This window comes from Nycticebus coucang, chromosome 24 (genome assembly GCF_027406575.1).
Source record: "Nycticebus coucang isolate mNycCou1 chromosome 24, mNycCou1.pri, whole genome shotgun sequence".
NCBI lineage: Eukaryota > Metazoa > Chordata > Mammalia > Primates > Lorisidae > Nycticebus > Nycticebus coucang.
This window is the reverse complement of record NC_069803.1, coordinates 30,551,290-30,574,465: the sequence shown is the minus strand read 5'-3', so window position 1 is coordinate 30,574,465 and position 23,176 is coordinate 30,551,290. Positions and strand designations below refer to the sequence as shown.

Sequence of the window (23,176 nt, the reverse complement as noted above, 5' to 3'; positions counted from 1 at the left end):
TATTTTCTATTAACTGCTTGTATTTTCTTAATTCTTTACATATTCCAGGTGTTTACATGTGTCAGTCATATATGTTGCATATTATTTCCTCTAGTTTAAAGCTTTCTTTCTTTTTTTTTTTTGCAGTTTCCGGCTGGGGCTGGGTTTGAACCCACCACCTCTGGCATATGGGGCCAGTGCCCCAGTCCTTTGAGCCACAGGTGCCTCCCTAAAGCTTTCTTTTTAAAATTCTTTTTAGTTGTGTCTTTTGCTCAACAGAAGCTCTTAAAAGGTATCAATCCTTTATCTTGACATCTGTGTGTTGATGGTACCCTTTTCTTGTTTCTAATCTTACAAGGAATGCTTTCAAATTAAGGATAGAGTTTGCTGTAGGTACTTTTGTTTTTTTGAGACAAAGTCTTACTCTGTTGCCCCGGATAGAGTGTCACAGGATCCTCAAACTCTTGAGCTTAAGAGATTCTCTTGCCTCGGCCTCCCAAGTAGCTGGGACTACAGGAGCCCGCTATAACGCTGGGGTTTTTTTTTTTTTTTTTTAGAGAGGAGGTCTCACTCTGGCTCAGGCTGGTTTCGAGCTTGTGAGCTCAGGCAATCCACCTGCCTCGGCCTCCCAGAGTGCTAGGATGACAGACATAAGCCGCCCTCCCCACCCTGTTCTTTACTTTGTGTGTGTGTGTTTAAGTTCTTCAATGGATATTTAGCACATTTATTGTCGCCTTTTCTAGTAGAATTTAACACTTCATTCAAGTTTTTTTTTTTTGTTTGTTTTTTGTTTTTTGTAGAGACAGAGTCTCACTTTATGGCCCTCGGTAGAGGGCCATGGCATCACACAACTCACAGCAACCTCCAACTCCTGGGCTTCAGCGATTCTCCTGCCTCAGCCTCTCGAGTAGCTGGGACTACAGGTGCCCGCCACAACGCCCGGCTATTTTTTAGTTGCAGTTCAGCCGGGGTCAGGTTTGAACCCGCCACCCTCCGGATATGGGGCCGGCGCCTTACGGACTGAGCCACAGGCGCCGCCCGACTTCATTCAAGTTTTGATATGTGGTATTTTTATCATTTTCAGATTCTAAACTTTTTTGAGCTTTTATACTTCTATTTGTTGATAATAAACTATAGAGATTTTTCTGGTTACCTTTTTATTATTTATTCCCAATTTAATGGGACTCTAGTTAAAAAACGTAATCTGTAGGAAATTAATTACTTTGAAATTTTGTTGAGAATTGCTTTATGACCTAATAAAGAAACAGTTTTCTGTGCTTGAAGGAAAAATGATATTCTGAAGCAATATTCTATACATGGCTACCGGCAGGCTTCTTAATTGTGGTCAACTCTTTCGTTTCCTTATGTTTCTCTCTTCCTTGATGCATCTATTATTAAGAGTAACATTGTAGGGCAGCGCCTGTGGCTCAGTCAGTAGGGCACCGGCCCCATATACCGAGGGTGGCGGGTTCAAACCCGGCCCCGGCTGAACTGCAACAAAAAAATAGCCGAGTGTTGTGGCGGGCGCCTGTAGTCCCAGCTACTCGGGAGGCTGAGGCAGGAGAATCGCTTAAGCCCAGGAGTTGGCGGTTGTTGTGAGCTGTGTGAGGCCACGGCACTCTACCGAGGGCCATAAAGTGAGACTCTGTCTCTACAAAAAAAAAAAAAAAGAAAAGAAAAGAAGAGTAACATTGTAAAATCTTCCATTATGGTGATGGATTTGACTATTTTCCCTTAAAATTCTCTTCAAATTTGGATCACTTGAGCCCAGGAGTTTGAGGTTGCTGTAAATTAGGCTGATGCCACTGCACTCTAGCCTGAGGCAACAGGGAGACTCCACCTTGCAAAACAAAACAAAACCAAATTCTCTCCAAATTTAAATATATAGGTCAGATGAGGTGGCTCACACCTCTAATCCCAGCACCTGGGAGGCTGAGGCTGTTGGATTGCCTGAGCTCATGTAGCTCAGACCAGCCTGAGCAACAGAGAGACTCCTGTCTCTAAAAAACAGCCAGGTGTTGTGGCAGGTTCCTGTAGTACCAGCTTCTCAGGAGGTTAAGGCAAGAAGATCGCTTGAGGTTGCTATGAGCTATGAAACTACCTGCAGGTCTCCCACATACACACACAGCACTTGGGTCTGGGCATAGGTCCTGTGGTTTATCTCTGATTAACAGACCTTAACTCAGCATTCCTTCCCACCGACTCCTGAGCCTAACTCAGCCAACTGTCAACAGAAGAACCTTTAAACCCACCTATAATTTGTGGGCCCCCCACTTTCAGATGTCCCACCTTTTGGGGCCAAACCAATGTCTGCCTTCCACTTATTGATTTATGACTTTAGCTGTCTGTAATTCCTGTCTCCCTGAAATGTATAAAACCAAACTGTCGCCTCACCACTGTGAGTCCACTTGCTCCAGGCTTCTTGGGTATGGCTGCAGGCCGCGGTCCTCAAATTTGGCTCAGAACAAACCGCTTTAAATTATTTTAGAGTGTGGTTTCTTTTCTGTCGACACCTCCAAAGTGTACATTGTACTGGAATTGGGGCTAGTCCCTGTCACTCTCATACGGCAAGCTGCCCTGGCTCCCTGTCACCTACAGTGCTGCTCAGTGAGACCTGCAAAGCTTGTCGGCCTGACCCATTTCCTGCCCGCCTTACTCACCTGCAGTCCCTCAGATAGGCAGGGTCTTGTCGTATCCCCAGGCTTTTGCATACACAGTTCCATTCTGACGGGAAAGTTCTGTCTCTCCGGGGCAGTTGGCAATTACACTACAGGCCACTGTTCCCTGTGGGCAGCCAGAGGCTGGTGGGTAAGATGGATGAATCCTGAGATGAGGAAGCCCATTACATTTCTTTATCCATTGTATATTGCATTTTTAGGTTAGAAATAATATTATTTAGGAGAACTGTCACAATATAGTGTTTCAAAGGTCTATGGATGCTGGTGCTAACAGCAGTTGTCAACCTATGGGTTGTGACCCACAGGAACTGTATTAAAGGGCTGCGGCATTAGGAAGGTTGAGAACCACTGTGTTACAAGAAGAACAATGGACAAAGAAACTGTCCAAATGAAGCATAAGTGTCTGTCCTCAGGAGCCCACCGTGACTGAAGAGGCCTGGTAGGATGTAACCAACTACTACCCCATGACCACTGCCTCCCTGGGAAGCAATTCCACATGGGGGACCCGGGGTTGGTGACTGCTGCCACATGCTGGGCCCTCAGCAATGGCACAGAGCAAGGTCCCTAAGGTGGATACAGAGAGGGCAGTCCATGGGGGGAGGGTCTTGCACAGCAGCCTGGCCCCGCCCCATTTTCTTCATAGGCACTGAGCAAGGCCTGAGGTGGTGGGAGAAGAGGACTGCTGTCCAGTATTTGCCAACGGCTTGTTATGAGCCTCCTGTGACATGTAGGACTGTGGGTGGACACTCATCTGGGCACAAAGAGTTGCACATTCTTGGCTCATTCTGCAAAGTCTGTCCTCAAACCTCTTCCACAAAGCTCGATGTCAGCCATCTCCCTCCCAATCATGGCGGTTCCAAACCACTGATCGCCCAGTCCAGGGACTGGCCTTTGCCCAGGAGTGAGGAGGGGCTCTTAATCCAGGCTCATCTCATCTGGATGTTGTGCACAAGGAGACACACTGCTTGATGTCCCTCCTGCTGGGGGGATTTTTCTGCTTCACTGTCCTTCGGGACAACTTCTGAGGGAGGCTACAACCCACAAACAGCATTAGTGAGCCCACCTCAAAATACAGTAGAACCTTGTAAGTTGACCACCAAGGGGAGTCAACATACAGAAGGGGTCAACATAAGGGACTAGGCCTACTGGGTTGATACATATACGTGGTGAATATCTGGTCTACAAAAATCAGGTCCCCTTAAGGAGGCAGTCAGTGTGGGGGGCGGTCAGTGTAGGGAGGTCCTACTGCAGTTATTCTTCACTCTGCTGGATTTAGGGAATTCCCCACGAGGACTCAGTAATATTCGCAGCTGAGCAGTGGCCAGAGTGCACCATGAGTAGACACACTGCAAATACAAGCCATCTGCTCTCGAAGCCATTGTCTTCCAGGACGTGCTCAGGCACATTCCCTCTCAGATATAGCTGTTCCTTTCAATGATGACATACCTGAGGGCAGAAGCAGTGGGAAGGCTAATTGGCTCAGCTGACACCTGATTCATGTAAGGCAGCTTAGGTTCCCTGGTACCTAGGTGTCTTAACAGCTAGGTATTCATGAAGCCCGGTGCCAAGCCAAGAGCTATTTCTCAAAAAAAAAAAAAAAGAACTGCTTTAAGAACCTAGGGCATTTTCTGCAAGACTGGCATATGACATGTCACTGCAGGGCCTCAGTGTGCTCCGATCCGGCCCAGACAGTTGAGGGTAGAGAGAGGTCACTGGCTGCACAGAGCTGGTCTCTGTCTGGGCCCAGTTAGGGACCTCCCCCCAATACGGGTTGTTTTTACACACAAGCCCTTCACGACCTGGCACTGGCTGCCTCCAGAGACCCATCTCCTACACGCTGTTACATTCTCCCTTACTCTAACCACACAGAACTACTTGAGCATTTTAAATGGATTTTAGAAGGATCAATGAAGTTCCTTGAAGGAAAAAAAAGAAACACTCCAAATTAGTCTGCTAGTATCTATAAATCTTTGGTTAAGGAAAAAGAATTTTTAAGCAAAATGCCAATGATTTTGTTTAATCTTTGGTAAAAGGATTTTTTTATCATGAAACATATTTTAGACGTGCAAATATAATACACAAATATGTAAAATGTGTAATTTACAGAATAACAATACAGTGAGCATGCACATAGCCATCTCCTTCCCCCCACCTCCCTCTCTCCCGTTCTTTCTCTCTCTTTTTCTCACTCTGAGGTTAGTAATAGAATATTTGGTACCTATAACATTTTCCCCCCACTTGTACCTCTCTCCTTTCCCCCCTCTCCCACTTTCAAGTAACCACAGTCCTGTGTTAATAATTTCTTTGCCTTTCTTCAAATTTTTCCCTCTGTGTAGGTATTCCTGAACAAAATAACCTATCGTTTATTTTTATTTGGGGGCTGCCAGGCCTAGTTCAGAATATTGTTTGTTTTTAAAAAGCAAGTAACAAGTAGAAACTTTGTTGTGTAAAGAAAGGAGCTACTGTTGTGTGAGGGTCAATGGTGTGGTCATGGGCAAGGCTGGCCTCAGAAGCTCACCGTGGCCGAGGACTCAGGTAGGACTGGAGCAGATGAGACCAGCTGTTGGCTACATGGAAGAATTGTTTAAGAAAGAAAGAGTTGCTTACAGCCACCTCTGCTGCTCAGGAATGGATGAAAGCAGAGCCTTCTATGGGAGGAAGCAGTATCTTCCTCCCTGGATTCAGGCAGAAAGACAGAGAAGAGCAGAAATGTGTTAGCAAAGGTTAGATAAGAATCCTTGCCAAGCTCATCTGTCCTCAAGCTTAAAGGGTGTTACGATGACAACAGAGATCTTAGAAATTACAGCATTCAATACATTGATCTTTTGAACACAATGGATCGGTTGCCCTGCACACCTGCTGTGCAGCTTGTGGTCCTAGAATCTTCTCTCATGGTCTTTTTTGTATTTCTTTTGCCCCTCCCCTATCTAGAATCTTCTTTTTACTCATATTATTCCTGGTTCTTGACTAAGTCTTTTTTTTTTTTTTGAGTGTATGTGTGTGTGTGAGAGAGAGAGGGAGAGAAGGCATGCGAGTGCTTTTTGAGGAAGTACATGGGAGGCAAATGTGGGGGAATTGTGAAAATCTGAAAATATGTTGAATCTATCTATATACAAAAATGCTAAATGATCAGGGTATAAAATAAAATTCTATAAGAAAAGAATTTTATTTCAGAATCTTAAAGGCAATGCTCTGTAGTCTTTTTGCTTTGAACATTTCCAAAGGAAAATCCAAAACCATTCAGATTCCAGATTATACCCCTTTCTTTTTTTAACTTGTCCCCTCCCCCGCCAGAAGCTGGTAGAATCCTCTGTTGTTCCAAATGTTCTGAAAATGCATAATGATGGTGCCTTAGTACAATGGTGCAGGGTCGCCACTAACCTTCAGTTTATAAAAATCACAGTATCTGCAGAGGACAGTTAAGCCAGGAGGACCTGCAGGAAAGGCTGAGTCTGTGTAGGCCAAGTTTCCCGCTCCTCACAATAATAAAGCAGGGGGGTCAGCCATGGTAAGACTTTGAGGAAAAGAATGAACTGGAAAAATACACAACTAGAAGAGCCGCGCGAAGGTTAGATAAGAATTCTTGCCAAGCTCATCTGTCCTCAAGCCATGAAAATTGTTTCCACATTGTTTGGGAGCAGATGTTTTATAAAAAAGAAAGAAAAAGCCTTCCCCGACATTTGTGGTTTCTAGCCTTTTTTGAGGCTTTCTGGCCCAAATGTTGACTCTTTCATGGTCCAGAAAAGAAGTCATCAGCTAAGAATTTTAGTTTAAAATGGACCAGATCTATGGGTGGCGCCTGTGGCTCAAGGAGTAGGCCGCTGGTCCCATATGCCAGAGGTAGGGGGTTCAAACCCAGCCCCGGCCAAAAACCACAAAAAAAAAAAAAGGACCAGATCTACAGGAGGCTGCCGTGAGCTATACTGGTGCACTGCACTCCAGACCAGGGTCTCAAATGAATGATGAATGAAGTGGCCCAGACGCATAGTGCCCCCCCCCCGCCCCCCCAGGCCAAACCTGCTGGAGGAGGAGTGTACCCTCTACCTAGGCCTGGAAGAAATACGACACCATTAAGAAGACAGTAAAAAGATCAATTGCTATCGGGGGTTAGCGGGAAGGAGTGAACAGGTAGAGCACAGGATTTTTAAGGCAATGAACATACTCTGTGTGAAACTGTAATTGTGGACACAGGTCATCGTACATTCATCCAAACATAGAATGTACAACGCCAAGAATGAATCTTCGTGTCGACTATGGGCCTTGGGTAATAATGACAATCAGTGTAGGTTCATCAGTTGTAACAAAGGTACCACTCTGGTGGGGGAAAACTATGAATGCGTAGGCCAAGGGGTACATAGAGACATTTTTTGCACCTTTTTCATAATTTCACTGTGAACCTAATACTGCTCTTTAAAAAAAAAAAAAGTCTTTAAAATTAAAAAAAAGCAAAAGACAAAAAACTGGTTGGATCACAATAGTAATGTAAACCTAGAAGGGGGTTATTGGAGGCACAGGATTATTTGGGATAAAGCCAAATATATAAATTATCTTTAGATTTTGTTAAGGTAGATGGTTAAAATTCCTAGAGTAAGTACTATGTGAAAAAATTGACAATGCACATCTTTAAAACCAGTAAGGGGTACACATAGAAATCTTTTATTTTAAAAAATTCAATTAATTCTATTTTTTGCAGATAAAGAAATAAATCCAAATATATGAGTAATAATAAACGTACATAGACTAAAACAGAGTAGTTCAGAGTATTCACACTGGATGTATCTGCCCAGTTCCTTCTCTCCAGCTTACCAGACAGATGAGTCAGTCTCAGCCCCACAGAGAAGAGAGAGCGATCAGGGTGGAGGAAGGATTTCTACTCTCGCTGAAGCTCCTTCCTAATGGAAACCAGAAGTTATAGAAATCCAGCAACTTTTACTACTCTGAGGTTCTAGGTATAGGTCTTTCCATCCTCACATTATTTCATAAAATTCAGTAAAATGTGAACTCAAAAATGTTCTGTGAAGTCAGAGTAAGAGTCAACCACATCCTTATAAAATTTTCTTAGGCAAATATCAATATCCCTCCCTGTACAAGGGAGAAACGAAACTCTTGCCAAATACAAAAGTAAAATTATGAATTTACTCCCTTATTCTATTTCTGCCAATTTTATCATTTTTACTAGATAAATTTTATATTTACCATTTCTAAGATAGTCCTACCTATAAGAATAAATAACATTTTCAACCATTAATCAAGAATACAAAAATGTCTTCTGATGTATTTTGGGGGGGGGGAAATACTATAGACCAGTGGTCCCCAACCTTTTCGGCACCAGGGACTCGTTCCATGGAGGACAATTTTTCCCCTGACTGGGGGAGGGGTCGGGAGGAGGGTTGTTTTGGGATTCTTTAAGTGCATCATATTTGTTGTGCACTTTATTTCTATTATCCTTACATTGCAATATATAATGAAATAACTATACGACTCACCCTAATGCAGACTCACTGGGAGCCCTGAGCTTGTCTTCCTGCAACTTGATGGTCCCAGCACCAGCATGGCCACCTTTGCTGCATCTCGGATGATCAGGCATTAGATTCTAGACAACTTAGACTCCTCAAGTGCTCATTTCCTACTGAGCTTGGAAAGTTTAGCACCAACTATGTGGCTCGCATAGTAATGAATGAGAATATTCACCTCTTCCTTCGTATTTTCAAGTATATGTGGAAATCAGTAGACGTCAAACGCTGTCAGTTACTACCCACTATCTGCTTTCTCCTTCATCCTCACCAGCAGAACTCAGTTCTCTTGTGGACAGCAAAGTGTGCCCTTAAGATGGCACACTCTAGTTTCTCTTGAATCTAAGGAGAAGCTGTTACACCAATGAGATAAAAGTGGAAGTGGGCAGCGCCTGTAGCTCAAAGGAGTAGGGCATCTGCCCCATATGCTGAAGGTGGCGGGTCCAAACATAGCCCTGGCCAAAAACTGCAAAAGATAAAAAATAAGGAAGTAATTGGGTAGGACACACAGGCAAAAAGTTCTTCAAGAAGAGGAAAGACCCTGACATACTTCCTTTTGCTTCTTGGACTTTCTTGCCTTCTGGAATGCAGATGTGAGGGCTGGAACTCCAGGAGCCATTCTGCTCCAGGAAGCAATTTTGGGAAGGAAAGTGTGATAGGTTAAAGATGATGGCCTAGGTACCTGATGGTTGTGGAGCTGCCACATCAGTTCTGAGCTGCCTGCCTCTGAGCTTCCATTGCATGAAAACGCATAAACCTTATCTTGTGTGATTCACACAAGACACAGTCTAATCCATTAATGTGTGATGTGTCACAGTTAAGGGTAGAAACCCTGGAATCAAGATAGATCTGAGGCTGAGTTACTGCCGTTAATGAGCTGTGTACTCTTGGGCAGATCAGTTCACTTGTCTAAGCGTCAGTTTATCATCTGTAAAATGGGGGAAATTGATGATAGCCTACATGATAGGATTGTTTTAAGGATTAAATTAGATAATAAGTGAAAAATGCTTAGTACAATGCCTGGCACAGATGAACTATTCAGTGAATGTTGGTCGTCTATTATTTTCAGATAAACATAGAGGCTAACAAAACCCACATATATCATAGAGACAAAGAGGAAATCAGTGATCTCCAATCTAACCTGAGACCGTGGCTCTTCTTGTCAATCTTTCTATCTGTCTTTTTTCATCTAGCTTTCTCATTTCTCATGGTCAGGGCAGAGCACAGAGGCACTATCATAGCTCATAGTAGCCTCTAATCTTCAAATCAGTAACACAAACTAGAACTATCACTATCATTTTTTGTTTGTTTGTTTAGAATGAGGCTCAAAGAAATGTAAGCATCTTATTATGGTTCAAACAGTTAAAATGTGACAGAATTGGGATTGGAACCTAGGTCTCTCTCAACGTAATTCATGTTATTTGCATTCTGTCGGTAATTCCCCAAACTGCCAAGGCATCAGAATCCTCTAGATACCTTAAAAAAATACAGATTCTTAGGTCCCACTCCAGACTACCAAATCCTGATCTCTTGATGGAAGGCCCAGGAATCTGTATGCTGAGACTCCCGGGTGAATCTGCGCTGGCCAGGGGGGCATGGGGCATCCTACGCTGTGTCTTTTTTTTTTTTTTTTGTAGAGACAGTTTCACTCTATTGCCCTCGGTAGAGTGCCATGGCATCACAGCAACCTCCAACTCCTGGGCTTAGGCAATTCTCTTGCCTCAGCCTCCCGAGTAGCTGGGACTACAGGCACCCGCCACAATGCCCGGCTATTTTTTTGCTGCAGTTCGGCCAGGGCTGGGTTTGAACCCGCCACCCTCGGTATATGGGGCCGACGCCCTGCTCACTGAGCCCCAGGCACTGCCCCGCACGCTGTATCTTACCCTCACTTTCCTCAGCTCATTCCGCCTGGCTTCCAGTCTCACCCCTCAAATGAGATTGCTCCCAGAGACCTCTTCATGCCTAGATAAAGTTGTATAATCTTTATCTTGCTTGGTTTCTTGGCAGCACTTCACGAGCTGACTAATCTCTAACTTTCTTGGGTTTCCCAAGCACCAGACTCCACTCTTGCCTTTTCTCCCTTCCTTTTGATCTTTCCTTCTCATTGTCTGACTTCTCCACCTCTGGCCACCACGTGAACGTTGCAGCCCCCGACCCCCACCAGGTCTCTAACTGCTCTCTCTTCTGGCCTTAAATGCTGTACCTGTACAGGGGTGATCTCATCCACTCCCATGGGTCTAATTACCATTTATATATGAAGACTCCCAAACTGGTTTTTCCAGCTCCTCTCTTGGCTGCTGATCTGTAAGTCCACACAGGAGGAATCACCAGTTGAATACCACTTAGATCCCTTAACTCACCACATCTATGCTGTAACAACATGCCCCAGACTGGGAGGCTTAAACAACAGAATTTTATTTTCTCCCAGTTCTGAAGGTTGGAAGTCTGAGGGTCTTGGGGAGGGCTCCTTCCTGGCCTGCAGACAGCTGCCTCCTCATTTCGTGCTCTTCATCCGCGATGTCCCATGGGACCATGAAGTGTGTGTGGGATGCCTGGAGCACTGGTTCATATCCCAACTTGCCTTTCATGGTCTTGCTGCACCTGGGGACAGGCATTCAGCCTACTGCTCCCACCCCTGGCACCACCGTCTAATCTCCCTATCCCCTGTGACCACTGCCACCTCTGTCCCCACAGGTGAGGTCTGAGCCATGGGCTGGGCTTCCCCCTACTGTGGCACCACAGGGCAGGGCACAGCAGTGGCTGGCAAGGATACACATTTTGGGGCAGCTCAGCAGGGGCAAGGATTTTGTCCATACCCATCCAGGTTCCCAGCATGGTCCTGGCCCAGAAGTAACAAGATTCTTGGGGGTCACTGTTTGCTGTATGTCGGGACCGTGGGCCCTTGAGAAGGGGCTACATCTCCCTTAATGTACAAAAGTTCCAGTCCCTCATTGACAGAAGCTGGGAGACTGAATCTCTGTGCCCAGCCATGAGGCAGGGGCCCAGGGCCTGTGCGGGTCTGCGTTCACCCTACAACAGCTCTATGCTCAAAAGAGTGTGACCTCAAACAGAAAGTAAAAACTCCCATGACAAGTTGGGAGAGAGCAGGGAGAAAGAAAAAGGAGTTTTTTCTACATTTTCAACAAGGGGTTGGGCATTTTTATTTCTTTATTTTAGAGACAGAGTCTTGCTCTGTCACCAGGAATAGAGTGCTGAGGTGTCATCATAGCTCACTGTAGCCTCTAACTCCTGGGCTCATGCCATCCTTCCACCTTAGCCTCCTGAGTGGCTGAGACTACAGGCATGTGCCACCATGCCCAGCAAAGATTTTCATTTTTGCTTTTGTAAAGACAGGGTCTTGCCATGAACTCCTGGCTCCAAGTAATCTTCCCACCACAGCCTCCCAAAGTACTGGGATTACAGGTGTGAGCCACTGTGCCTGGCCTGTATTTTTATTTTTATTGGACATATACATAATGTAAGTGGACACTACCCCTCCTCTCTCAGTCAATGACACCTGCAATCCATTCACCAATGCCAAATCCAGGAGTTATCCTTGACTTTTCCTGCTCTTCTAACCCAGCCCATCCTCCAGAACATAACAATTCACTTTCTAGATATTTTTAGCATCTTCATTCCCAAATCCATGGGCTGAGTTCAGATAACTAAAAGAAATTTAAAATTATTCTATTTTTGATTAAGCCACCTACAGGAGCTTTTTTGGTCGTCCCATAAAAAAGAAAGAAACAAACGAACAACCATTCATGCTTTTCCATCATTTTGGGTGACCGGTTATGGGAATGACATCAGATGGGTGACCACGGGAGACAGTGTCTGAGAGCCAGGGAGCAGTTGGGACCTGTCAACATTCAGTTCAAACATTAAAAGGGAGTAAGAACGGAATCAACTAAAGGACACCAATGATTTTTAACTGAAATAGAATTTTGTAGAATAACTATGGTATTTTTAAGTCTGCCATTCATTAAATCTAACTAAACCCCAAACTTTCCTCCCCCAGCTGCAGGGCCCATGGAAGCTGCGTCACGTAGGACAGAACTTTCAGACTGTGGAAAGGCCACACGGCTGCCACAGATATCTGTGCCAGCTGGCAAGTGGCTGGTGGGTGCGTCAGGCTGGCACAAGGGTGTAAGGATTACAACCCCCAAATCGCCCTGTGTGCGCCTTCTAAAACACTGCTGCCTCTGTGTCCCTCACCGGCACAACGCTCCCTCTGGGGATGCCTCAGTTGTCTTGAGTTAAAGCCCACCCTACCCGGGGAGCTGGCAAGACCGCCCACCCTTGCCCTTGCCTTGCTGTGCCGCCTCCTGCTGTCCCTGTCCCTGTCACTCACTGCCAGAGGTGCAGAGGTCAAGCCCGTTTCCTTCCTGCCCTCCGCCTTGCTACTCTTTCACCTGCCTCGGCAATCTGTTGGCTCCTTTGGTAGCGCTCAGCCCACCCGGCTGAAGTCCTACTTCCAGTTTCATTTTATTTCACGGGCGTTTCACTAGCTCGACTCCGCAGCAGCACTGTGGATTACTTCACTCTGCAGGACGTGTCTGAGACTTAAATATGGTTGCTGATGGCCACCTCTTAAGTGAAGTTAGGGCAGAGAGCCAGTGTTTGAACCCAAATAGCTGCTCTTGATCAGAGTCTTTGTTCCAGACTTCATGCCCGCTGCAGGCCACAGTGGATTCTTGTCTGTTTATTTTTAAGAATGGCCTGTCACAAAAGTCCCTTTCATCCTCTTCTTACTTTCTTTTCTTCTTCTTTTTTAAAGTAGAGATGAGATCTCACTATGTTGCTTGGGCTGGTCTTGAACTCCTGACCTCAAGTGATCCTCCCCCACCTCTTGGCCTCCCAAAATGCTGGAATTATAGGTGTGAGCCGCCAGGCCCAGCCAATCTTTAGCTTACCTTTTATATCTTGAAATCCTTGCAGCAAACATGTTACATATGATTCTATGCACAGATTGACAGATGTCTCTGTGGGGGGAAAAAAGTATACAAACGCTGAACACTTTTCATGGCTTGTTACCACAAAAATCACGTTTTCTGCATTTTTATGGCGGGATCACATAGGATCAGTTTGGGCAATGGCATGTGCAGATCCCAGAGCAGACAGAAAACTGCCATGGTTATCTTAAACAGAAAAGAAATTTAATCCAAGGAATTAGGCACTTACAAAAATGTTCAGGGGCTGGAGAAGCACGCTTTCAGCTGGGCCTTCAGGAACAAGTGTGAGAATGACAGTGCAGAAGTGACCCTGAGTAGCCTGAGGTGATCTCTGACAATGGTTTACTATTCACTTGACCCAGAAAACGCCACAAAATTATGCCAATGAACAGGTTCAAATCTTCACGTCCACTTCCAGAACACCTGTGAGACTGCCCAGACCATCGAGGCTGTGCTTGTAAGAAAAGCCACTTTATCTGAAAGATGTCACCTTGTAGAAGCAATGTGTGCCTTCTACAGGGTGGAGTTGGCAGGTGCGCCCAGGCCAAACTGGGGCTGACACTGGGTTGATGGCTGAATTTTTGCTGCACATGTTTAAAAATGCCGAGAGTAATGCTGAGCTTACGAGTTTAGCTGCAGGGTCTCTAGTTGGTGCGCACATTGCACGGAGAGCTCACAGTCAGATTAACCCACACATGTGCTCCCAAACTCTCTGAGTTGATCCTTAATAAAAAGAACATACTGTTCCTAAACAGGAAGAGGAGGTTGCCAAAGAAAAATATACCCTGAAAGGATTCTGGTTTAGGGATAAATCCAGTATAAAATAAATTCATAGAAATGTAAAAGCAAAAGGCTGGGTGTGGTGGCTCACACCTGTAATCCTAACACTTTGGGAGGCCAAGGTGGGAGGATCCCTTAAGCTCAGGAGTCCAAGACCAGCCTGAGCAAAGTAAGATCCCCATCTCTACTAAAAATAGAAAAAGTAGCTGAGTGTGGTGGCAGGGCCTATAGTCTCTGCTACTCGGGAGGCTAAGGGAAGCGGATCTCTCGAACCCAGGCGTTTGAGGTTGCAGGGCACTATGATGGCACCTTTGAACTCTTGATTATACATGGAATGACGGAGTGAGACTTTGTCTCAAAAAAAAAGAAAAATGACTCTCAGAGGATATGGCCGCTTTGTCATTACTGGGCAGGACACCGCCATCCAAAATACAGGCTCTAGGACAGACCCAGTTGACATTTTGAACAGGATAGTTCTTTGTGGTGGGATTGTTGTATGCTGTCTAACCGCATCCCGTTAATGCTGGTGGCACATCCTCAGTTGTGACACTAGGAAATATCTCCAGACGTGGCTAAATGTCCTCTTGAAATCTAAGTAGCCTCTGCTGGGAAACCACAACTGTAGAATATCATAATCTCAGCCGGTCAGAAGACCAGGAAGCTGGTGCCACAGAACTTCCACACCGCTAAGAAATCTTCAGAGCACGGTGCTCTGGCTTGTGCGGCAGCTGGGCAGCACCACTGCAAGGGGCAGCTCTGGAGCCTGCGGCATCCACAGTCTGTCCCAGTGAAGCCCAGGCCTTGTGTTCTCTTCCCACTGGACTCAGTTTCACATTCACTTCTTGGAGTGGAGGCGTGTGACTGGGGAACCCAAATCATATCCAGATACAAGGGCATCTGGGAAAAATCATTTTTAGCTTCCCTGGGTCTTTTTTTCTTTCTTTTTTTTTTTTTGCAGTGCAAGAAGGTACTTTCAAAAGAAGATGAAATAAGTATTGAGAGAACCGATCTACCGTTTTTGCTATAACATGTAAACTTTTTGTTCTTGTCAAATGAAGCAGACAAGGAGGGAATATTAACCTACTGAGTGGAAGTGCTTTGAAAAGAGAGGTGGGGGCTGAGCACCCTGCCAGTGCCCACTATCAGGGGGAAGACGGATTCTGGCACATAGTATTTTATACTCACTGTCTTCCCCAGTCATCGAACATTAGCAATACCACCTCACTATTTCATTTTATGTGTTTAAATGTCTTGTCTCACTGAGAAGCTGTCAGTCCTTTGTGGGGTGGGGGGACTGTGTACTCCCAGATGCCTGAGCATAGCTACAGGCATGCTTGGATATTCAGTTTAAGAACAGAGACGAGTTCTTAAACATTCTTTGAAAGTTAGTCTAACTAACCATCAAAAATAGTCAGACATGCTCCAAACCACCACTCTTCGCCCAGGATTGGAGAGGCCACATCACATCTCTTAGGACCCCTTTATGGTCTCATAACATGAAAACAGCCCCTTTAACATGCTGGCTGCTGGCACAAAATCTGAACTGAGAAATATATGGAGAGTTAAGAGTGTAAGAATTAAAACATTTTCTTTACTCCATTTCCACTCCCCCTGGAGTAACAGGGACCCGATTTGCCCTTCTGTCTGAAACAACCATAACAACAAAAGCAAAATATATGAAATATTGGTTTTCAAGACACTGGCCATCAGGCAACGAGGACAGTGATTCCTAAGAGAGAGGAGGGAAGGGAAGTGAGTGTGAGAGTTCCCAGACATAGGCAGGAGAGGCTAAGCTGGAGCCCAGGAGATGCCCTGGGTCGCAGAGCTGGAGCTGGAGCTGAGAGAGGCCAGGTGACTGGAGTCCTCATTACAAAGGCCCAAACAAGACAGAACTGTACCAAGAGAAGGGGAGCAAGCTCCAGAGACCCACAGAGCAGCTAGCCAAATACTGAGCTAAAGGAAAGAGTGCACGGCGCCCACCCAGCACAGGCCTGGGGCCTGCTCCCACCAGCCAGAGTAGAAACATGTTGAGTCCAGACACTGGGCAGAGGACCCAGAGGGGTCGGGCCTCAGCAGCGAGGAGTCATCAGCCTTAGGCTGAGCACAGACCCTCCCACAAATCATGAAAGCAGGACCCCAAAGGACCAAACCATTTCAAACAAACTTAACCACATCTCAGAGCAAACCTCAAGAATATTTTCTGGAAAACAAAAATATCTAGCATCCAATGGAGTGAAATTCAGTCTCTGACATCCAGTGAAAAATTACCAGTCGTGCAAAGAAGGAAAATAAGACCCATAATAAGGAGATAAATAAATCAATCAAAACTGACACAGAAGCCAGAATTAGCAGACAAGGACATTGAAACAGATATTATAACTGTATTCCATATGTTCAAAAAGTAAGTAGAGACATAGTTGCCTTTTTTCTTTTCTTCTCTGCTGAATAATTGGCTCCCCAAACCAAGCCACAGACGCTCAAGCCCTTCTGCCTGGGTCTAAGTCCCAGCACTGACACTTCCTAGCTTCCCCAAAGAGTGTGTGTGGGGGGGTGTTGGTACTGAAGCTCTGGCAGGACCAGGGGTGTTAGTCACAGGAGAGTGAATACATGTTGGGGTGCAAGTTGATTCAGAGAAGAAATATGCCTACTGGGGAAAACAGGAGCCAACTTTCTATGGATCAGAAAAGGGAGCTACGAAATAAAAAGGCAGAGAATTAGAATGAATGAGAGATATTGGTGTGAACTTGTGGATTTCAATATATGTAGACAGACAATAAAATAAACATAGATGTTGATGCAAGAGTACATGTGTTCATGCACATTCCTCAGCTCTATCCACTGAGAAGGTCTAGGCAGCCTCACCTGACACCAGGGAACCCTTCTGATTCCATGTCAGACAAGTGATGTGTCCACAGAGCAGAAACCTCAGGTCTAGTTACAGCTCGGTAACTTGGGCACCTTTTCCTCAAAGAGCGTCTTTACTGTTCACAAGTCACAAAGACAAATCTCGCGTGCCAATAAACACTGTACTTCTATATTCAAAAATTATAGACATTAGCACACTTTACTGTATAGAAAAACATGACAGAAAAGTAAGTATAGGATTTGAGTCAGGAATCCAATTTTAGTTCTACATTGGCTAATTTTTTAACTGTGGGAAATCATGTGATCTCTCTGAGCCTCAGTTTCCTCAAATATAAAATAAATATGCTTTAGCTTTTTAAGGCTTGTGTTATTTAATTAGAGTGTGTAGATCCCCTTGGTGTGGGAATAAAATAAACACTCAGCAGATAACAGTTCTTAGCTCCTCTGTGTGTGGTTTAAGTTGGATGGGTTTTCCAATTTTTCTTTCTTTTTTTTTTCTTTTGAGACAAGAGTGTCGCTCTTGTGGCCTAGGCTAGACTACAGTGGCCTTGCCATATCGCATCATATCTCCTGAGCAGCTGGAACCACAGGTGGGAACCACCACACCCCACTGATTTTTCTACTTTTTGTAGAGACGGGGGTCTCACTCTTGCTCAGGCTGGTCTCAAACTCCAGCTTCAAGCAACCCTCCCAAAGTGCTAGGATTATGAGCATGAGCCACCCTGCCTGGCCTGGGTAGGATTTTATTTTAGTTGAATGAGGAAGAAAAAAACAATGGACAGAAAAAACACCAAAGCAGAAAATATCAATTAATTCAGATGACAAATCACTTATAAATAGGGTATGCCCGGAGAAGGAAGACATTCCAGAGGCAGAAAGGGTAGGAGTGAAACCCCAGCGTGGGCGGCAGCAGGACGTATGAGCAGGCCTCTGAGAAGTGAGGGCACGCGTGTCTGTGCCCGGCCGCACAGAGTGTCAATACAAAGCTAAACCAGGCTGAGCTTTGGTCATCATTCTGCAACGCAGATTGTTGCCTTGGTGCTTGATACCCTACTAAACTGTCCTGTGTCTGGCTCCAACTTTCAGGAGTTACTCATTAGATTGTACCGGGTCCAAAGCAGGAGGCCTCCGGCTGCCCTGGATCCTACAAATGAACACTGCTTTTTGTGGATGCTTGATGAGGCGTATTTAAGAGCGAGGAGCTATTGCTCACAAGAATAAAAGTCCTGTACATGTGTGTAAGCTCCCTAGGAGCAGTTCCCCAGGACTCACAGTCGGGAAGGTCCTGGCAGACAGCTCTCTATGGGCGGACACTCGCACATTTCGAGCCGGATTCAGACTCAGGGGAGATAACACATGGTGAGAAAAATGCATATGGGTCCAAAAGGGCTGAAGGCACTGAAATTGTTTAAGGATGAAAAGATTTAAGGCAATAATCTCTCTCCCACCCAAATGATTAAGCATACAAAAAAAAAAATGCTATAAAGAGAATGATTGCTTACATCTTGCTAAAAATCTCAGTGATTCAAGATTTTGGAATATTTCTTCTGTGACTCTAGCGGGAAGTGTTTCCACGATGTCATCCGTGCAGCCGGGCCTAGAAGATATTGCAGGTGCAAAGACTCCACCTTCAAGTCAATAAAGACTCAGAATTCCTTTTGCTGTTCATCATCAAAGGCAGAACTTGGTCTTCCTTGCAGAAGGGTGGAGTGGAGTTGGGCACAACTTCTCCATCAATGTGTCTCAGACCCAGGTATTCAGAGATTTTGTGATGTCCTGTTGTTTTGGGTCTGTATACTCCACTTTGCAAAAATTCTGCACACAGTGAGGAATTTAAGGTTGTGCTAACCATTGTTGGGGAGAAAAGAGAACATACAGATTTAACTAAGAAGAAAGCCGGGGTGGTGTTAGAGACTGTAATTAATAACAGAAAAGCAACAAAATCCCTTTTCCTAGAAACTATTGAAAAATGCAATAAATGTTCATTTATAAAAGTGAGTTTCTTAAAACGAATCACTTAATGCGATGGGAGGCACCAGGGACACAGTAAACAAAACAGAACCCCTGCCCTTGAAGAACTCACAGCTCTGCGGGAAGTCGGACATTCACACAAAGAACTTGAATCCCGGGGGCAGGTCCTCCCACAGAGGTTGGTGGGCATGCCGACTGGGAGGAAGAACCTTCTGCCTCCCTGGAGAAATCAGGAAAGGCCTGAGAGCACAAAGCCCTGGACCAAGACAGAGATAGGCCCAATAAGCCAGAGTCCATTGGCCGCAGGGAGTCAGCATCTCAGCCTGGGGTGCGATGTTGAGAAGTCTGGGTTTATGGGCATGTGTCATATATGTGCATCGAGAAAAAACTAGGATACACCTACAACATGGAACCAAGTGAGGGTTGAACTGAATTGCTGTTGTCAGAACTGGTGGGCGTGACCCCTGGACACTCAAGCCTTCCTCCCTGGGTTCAAGTCCCAGCTCTGAGAATTACTAGCTGTGTGCCTTTGGGAAAGTCACTTAACTTCTCTTGTGCCTCAGTTTTCTCATCTGTAAAACGAAGCTGTATTGTACAACAATACAAACTTTGTAGGATTGTTGTAGATTAAATAAACTATCAGATGGGAAGTGCTTAGAATAATGCCCAGCAGATGGAGAGCACCATGCACAAGTTTGCCGTTACTGCTGCTATGTCCTAGGGAGATTTGGTGGCCTTTTCCAGAGGAAGGAAGGTGTTTTTGTTATTAGAGTGGGCTTTTTGCTTTTTTTTTGTTTTGTTTTGTTTTTAGGGGCACGATCTCACTCTGTCACCCAGGCGAGGGTGCAGAGGCATCATCATAGCTCACTGTAGCCTCTACCTCCTAGGCTCAAGTGATCCTCCTGCCTCAGCTTTCCGAGCAACTGGGACTAAAGACATGTGCCACCTACACCTGGCTAATTTCTGTCTTTCTTTCCTTCCTTCCTTCTTTCTTTCTTTCCTTCTCTCTCCTGACTGGTTTTGAATTCCTGGCTTCAAGCCATCCTCCCAACCTCAGCCTCCCCAAGCGCTGGGATTACAGGTGTGGCATATAGTGATTTTATTTTCCTCTCGTGAGTTCTGGACTTGAGTGCCTGGGAGTAGAAAAATGATAAAAGTGGGAGAATGGTATGTCTGTCCCACCTTGCCAGACTTCGAATACAAGCAATTCCTCTTTAAGGCCTAGTGACCAAAGCATCCCAGAGGACAGGGGAAGGTTCTCTCTACGCTGTGTCAGCACACAGATGGTGGGACCAGCTGTGTCTGGGGACAGGAATAGCAAACAAGGTTCTGATGGTGGACACCTATAGCTGGGGGCCGTTCCCTAAGGGCTGGAGTGAAGCAGAATTGCCAGGAGGAGACTAACGTGGAAGGCCACGAGCACAAGGTCCTGAGCACACGTGACACTTCCTGGCTTCCCAGAAATGACTGAGGGAGCCTTTGAGGGAGGGATGGAGACTGACACTCTACAGCTGGGAGTGACGTCTGCAAGGTGCCGTGTTAGAGTGAAGCGCATTGCTCCCGAGCATGTTCCGACTAGAGTACATGATGCTTGTAGTTCATACCGGTGGATGCTATAATCATGGGCGAATTGCAGCTTTTCTTTGTGCTTATCTACATTGCCCAATTTTTATAAGCATATAATCAGAAAAAAAATTCTTGATACAAAAATTCTTTTCAGTGAAAAACAGAAGTTTGAATTTTATTGTGCTGTAGATACCCAACGGGGTTTTATTTTATTTATTTATTTTTTTTTGAGACACAGTCTCACTTTGTCGCCCTTGGTACAGGGCTGTGGCATCACAGCTCACAGCAACCTCAGACTCTTGGGCTGAAGTGATTCTCTTGAGAGTCCCAAGTAGCTGGGACGACAGGTGCCCACCACAAGGCCTGGCTATTTTTAGAGATGGGGTTTCGCTCTTGCTCAGGCTGGTCTAGAATCTGTGAGTTCAAGCAATCCATCCACCTGGACCTCCCAGAGGGCTAGGATTACAGGTGTGAGCTACTGCACCCAGCCTTCCCAAGGGGGTTTTAATTGAAGGATTTCTGGTAGCAGAGTGAATTGATCAATGCTGACAGAAGCATGAAGGATTAATTCAGCTGAAGTAAAAATGAAGGCAGAGACGTCTGTTAAAGTGATGTTTGCAACTGAGCAGAAGAAGCTTTCGTGGCAGGAATGGAGAAGGACAAATACAAAAAATTTTTAGGAGTTAGGTACCTGCCTGAGTCACAAGATACGCGGGAGGTGCCCAGGGAACAGTCAGCAACGACTCCTTCAGAACATTCTCTGGGGCTCCGCCCCTGCTCCCCCGCTGCTTTCTGGGGAATGGATACACTTGATTGTCACCGACTAGGCTCTGGATTCCATCATTTGCACCAGATGCCACTTTGATCTACAGACTTCTCCTATTTGTGAGCAAGGTCAAAAAGTCACAGAAGAACCTGCCAAATGGTCTTCCTGTCCTAATTATGTCCCCATATTGCTTTTGGGGGTTTCCAATGTAGTGGTTGGAGATCTCATGAAATTTAGGATTCCTTGGCCAACTAATAGCCCTCGTGAAGGATGAATTCCTTCAGATATGTCTCCAGTTATGTTCTTTAGCAACTGATACATGGCAGGAAGATGGGTGGCTCTGTAGGCATGTGCAAGGCCAAACGCTCTGTCAGCACAGCATAGGCTACGTCTGAGTAAACCACCGCAAGCTTCAGTGGACTCCACAACAGCAACTCAACCTGTGCAACAAGGTTCAAAGTGGTGTGGTTCCTTCTCAGCCAGAGAAAACCCATCTCCTGACCGTGGATGCATTTTGCCACTTCATGGCCCGGGTGGCAAACTGCCACTTCCATAGTTTGCCTACATCCTCGTTGGGCACCACCTGAAAGTCCCTGTTGAAGACCCTGAACTTCCTCCCAAGGGCATTTATTTCAGCACTTAAGTAGCACCTTAATCTATGCAACCTTTCATGAAATCAGCTAATTCATGCAATTAGCTTCACAAATTATGGGGTCAAGTGACCACAAATAGTTTTAATTCATGGAAAGTACTTTATGACACATATACCTGACATTAAGTGGCTTGACATGGACACAGAGAACCTCAGTTTTTTCCTAAATGAATATGATGAACAGTGAGTGATTCTCAATTCTATGTTCAAACCACCAGACAATTCCAGAATTATTCTCCATGCGTCGGCTTTTGGAAGCTGCTGGGAATTCTCTTTATTCTAGGCAAAGTTCTTTTTCCTTTGTGTGTCTGGCAGTGAGCTCTGCAGTGTGTACCTTTAGGGAGCCCACCTGGGCCCTGGCAATTTCTTTTAGGGGAAGTTGGTGTTCAGAGGACGGCCTCTTGCAGGCCGATTCTGGTGAGCATCCTGCTAGGTTGGCCAGGGTTGTGCTGGACCCTGCTCCAATTCACCCTCTTCCTCTGCCTGATCCTTCTTCCCCCACCTTCTGTTCATAGGTGTTGATCACTAACAAACACCTTTGTCTGCCTCTGCACAATCCAATCTGTGACAACAGTAATTAGAGAAGAGTTTCTGTAAGCACCACGCCACTCCCACCTGGCCCTTACATGGAGCCTTGTTTTCTGCTACTGTGGATGAACTATGTCTTCATCTCTCTGGGCTGGCCTCTCCCCTTGTGCACTGGGTCCTGTCCCAGCTCACTTGTCACTCACCCAGCTTTCCCTGACCCAGACCCCTCTTCTGGGTAAGTATCTCCCTTTCTACTGAACGGTCTCATCAGCATGTGACCTGCTGCTGGTTTTCCCACTTAGAGAACGACCAAAGCCTCCCCAGCCAGTGCCTCATTTCTCTTCCTTTCTTTACAGCAAAACAGTCGTATGAGTTGCTCTAATTTCTCCTCCCATTTTTTCTTGAAATTCATCACTCCATTGAAACATCTCTGACCTTGGTCTCCTATAACCTCCACGTCGTTAAATAAAATGACAGATCCTCAGCTCCCGTCTTACCTGACCTATTAGCCAGGTCAGACCCAGTGTACCTTCCTCAAACACTACATCTGGTTTTCCTCTGGCCATTCTTCCCTCCATCTCCTTTGCAGCTTCCTCTTCACCTTTCTCACTTCTAAATGTTGACATGGCCTTGGATACCTTCCCTTTTCTGTGTTCACTCCTTAGATGACTTCAGCCTATCCCGGCCTTTAACGCTATCTACATCCCCATAGATCACAGTGGCTTCAGCCTTATTTCTCTGGACCCCCTGAGTTAAAGGCCAAACGCCCCACCTACTTCATTCCCACCCCCACGGGTCCTACAGCACTGGGTGTACTGCAACACAATCCGTTCCCGAAGCTAACCACCAGCGTTAGCATCAGACTCCATGACCTAAAGGAAATCGTCCCCAACTTCAGCCACCAGCTGCAAGGGGGGTTCCCCAGA

The 23,176-nt window shown here is 45.6% G+C and overlaps 1 protein-coding gene across 1 annotated transcript in view; it reads left to right on the top strand.

The window, feature by feature from the left end:
* The window catches only part of AP3M2 (adaptor related protein complex 3 subunit mu 2), an 81,404-nt gene that overhangs the window by 11,599 nt on the left and 46,629 nt on the right, over positions 1–23,176 (top strand). The window lies entirely within an intron of this gene.